This window comes from Grammomys surdaster, unplaced genomic scaffold (assembly GCF_004785775.1).
Source record: "Grammomys surdaster isolate TR1022 unplaced genomic scaffold, NIH_TR_1.0 239, whole genome shotgun sequence".
In the NCBI taxonomy this organism is placed as follows: Eukaryota; Metazoa; Chordata; class Mammalia; order Rodentia; family Muridae; genus Grammomys; species Grammomys surdaster.
Genome location: NW_021604684.1, coordinates 8,562,468 through 8,565,580, shown reverse-complemented (window position 1 = coordinate 8,565,580; position 3,113 = coordinate 8,562,468). Strand labels below are relative to the sequence as shown.

The 3,113-nt window shown below is 38.9% G+C and overlaps 1 pseudogene; it reads left to right on the top strand.

The window, feature by feature from the left end:
• Positions 1–327: 327 nt before the first annotated feature.
• On the top strand, positions 328–1,039 carry LOC114626710 (annotated as a pseudogene).
• Positions 1,040–3,113: the final 2,074 nt, after the last annotated feature.

The window sequence follows — 3,113 nt, the reverse complement described above, 5'->3', positions numbered from 1 at the left end:
TGGAATTATTTCTTGTCAGAGGCCTCAGTATTTTGAATGGAATCCGTGGGGTATTTGCCTGTTTCTCAAAGCCAGAGCTTCATTAAATGTGAGATTCTACTATTGCCACAGCCACCACCACCACGTTGTTTGCAAGGACAGGAGGAGGGGCTGAGGGGGAGGGGGAGAACGAAAAAGGAGAGAGGAGAGGCAAGAAGGGGCTGGTCCTGGGCAAAATCATACCTGCCAGAATTAGAAAGAACTGGAGTTGATAAGATATTTGTATTTGTCAAATTCAACAAACTGAAGCTTCAAATACCTTACAAGTTATAGCTGCTGAGCTGAAGCATGGACAGACTTCTAAGATTTGGAAGAGGTGTGCCTGAACTATGTCGGGTCCACCAATAGAGTTTTTTGCCACGGCTGGAGCAGAACAAGTCTGTTCTCTTGTATCTCTTTCTTGGCATTGCTAAACATGTTAAAATATGGCTATGCTGGAGTTCCAATAGGAGTTATAGGTGTAATGCTTGGTGAACTTGATGATTTCGTTGTCAGAGGGACAGCAGCATTTTGCTATGGCGCAGTCAGGAACAGGTGTCAAGATAGAGACAGTTGGTCCAGCCTTCCCAGACGAAGTGTTAGATTTAAACACACAGGGAGGCCTGCGATGGCCGTTGTTTGGTATCACAGTCACCTTGGCTTTGGCTGCTAGCTGGCTGGTTTGGATATCAACACTCAGCAGAGCTTTCATGCCTTGTCAGAGAGATGTGGCAATGGACGTGGATCCCATTCTGTGTATAAAAGGAAAAGTTATTGTTGGATGCCTTCAAGGTTGATCGACGCCAATATGATGGTCTTAAGAGATGGACCAAAACAAACGACTTCAATTCTGGGTCACTTGAGCCATTTCTACAGGCATTAACTCATGGATTAAACAAGATATTAATCCATCACCGTTAATTACTGGGAAAAGAAACCGAAACAGAAGATGCTGTTAAATTTGCATAAAAAGAGTTGGATGGACGCTTTGACCCTTCGGGACTGTGAACAAGGTGAATAGGCTGTAGGAAGAAGATCAGGTAACACCTGAAAAGCCAACAATAAGGAATGTTAATGTAAGGATGCCAAAACTCCTTTGCGAACACATGTGGATGCATATACAACTTTAAGTGTTTAAGTGTTTTAAGTGGAGTTTTGCAGGGATTGTCAGATTCTGTTGTATTTAAATGAAGCAATACAGAAAACCAGGTGTGAGACTTTCAGAGTAAATTGCTCAGTTTCCCCTAATCCTCAAAAATCAAGGGGCCTCTCAAGGCGGAGCATTTGCAGTACTGGGGCACCTTTAATCTCAGTTGTGCAGGTACTTCTGTTTCTTTGATTAGGCTTTTGCAGAGTCCAAAACTGTATGAGAATACACCAAAGTGAGGCAATTTTGTTAAGATCCCATTTAATATTTGAAAAACAAATCACTAGCACAAATACATTGCGATTGTTGCTTACAAAAATAAAAAATACATTTACAATCCCCCTCCCCAAAAATACCGTTGGTGCTTAGTGTATATGTTGTACATAGTACATTTGCATATATTAGAAGTCAATAGATTTGAAACATTGTTCACAAATCAAAACACATAACTGTCATCCAGAGGGAGAATTCAAACTGTATGTGAACTCCAGGATCAATTGTTCCGATTAAATTATTAGCTTCATCCACCTGGATGCCCTACTGTTATCTCAAGTCAATCATATAATAATTCTATATTCTATAATATAGTTCTAAAATAAAATTTCCCTAAAACAATCCTCATTTGTCTATAATGTGTCTATAACTTTCAGTACCACAATAGATTCATTGAACACCGCAATGATTATATTCATTATAGAAAAATTAACAAGAAAAATTAACAATCTGTATCTCTTATGAATTTTCATATATTCATATGAATATATTTATTTTTCTTATATTTAGTAGAATTATATAATCAAGTAAAAGATTATATACTTTTCAAATCAAGGTAATTTTACTTGTTTCTTTCCAATTTGAATGCCGTTTTAGATCAAGATGCCCTAGTTTATTTTACTTATTTATTATTTTTAGTTTAACTTTTCATTTATTATTCTTGTGTGTATGTAGGAGGCTGTGTGTGGAGGTGTGCATGCAGGAGTATGCCTGTGCAGAGGTCAAAGGACACAGCGAGTGAGTCAGCTCTCTCCATCCATCACGTGGGTTAAGGCTTGTTCAGTTCCTGTGTATCGTAATGGTAAATCCTATACCGGAAGCTCTAGCTAGACCTAAGAGTGACTTCTTCTGTTTACAAGCTTTTGTTGTACAAACCTTGTTCCCTGATTTTAAACTATTGATTAAATAAAACTAGCCACAACCAATTGCTGGAGGGATTAGAGGTAGGTAGGTTTGGAGTGACCTAGTTGGAGGAGAGCAAGAAAAGAAAGAAGAAGAAGGAGAGGAGAGAAGAAGCCACCCTGAGGGGAGATGAACCATGAGCACATGGCCAGGAGAAACACTAAGCATATGGGACACACCACTGGGGAAGCAGGCAGGCCAGCAGCTAGAAGAGTAGGTTAGAGGTGACCCTCCAGTAATTGTCAAAGTCAAATAAAATAACCATAGTCTGAGTCTCATTTATTTTTAAGCTAGTCAGGGATAAGCTTAAATTGATCGTGCTACACATGTGGGTTCCAGTGATTGCATTTGGGTCGTCAGACTCAGTGTCCTTTAGCTCCTGAGCATTCTGGAAGACCTAAAGTGCTCTATATTAAGCAATGTGTGATAGGCCCCTTGTCTTATCTTGAACCACAGGTAGAACGATGAGATATCTCAACAGGATATACGATAGTAGTGTGTGATGTCCATTGGTGTCCTTATCAGATGGATGTATTTTTACATCTATTCCTAGATTGTTAAGTGTGTTTATTATTCAAGAGTGTCATTTCTGCTAGATGTTTTATGCGTCTATTGAAATGATAATGCATATTTTTAATTATACTGATAAAATATTAGTCTTGTAATGGTGTGATAAATGCACCCAAGTCTGTCTTGTATAATGGTTTATATGTTGCTGGTTTCTACTTGCTTCTCTCTCTCTCTCTCTCTCTCTCTCTCTCTCTCTCTCTCT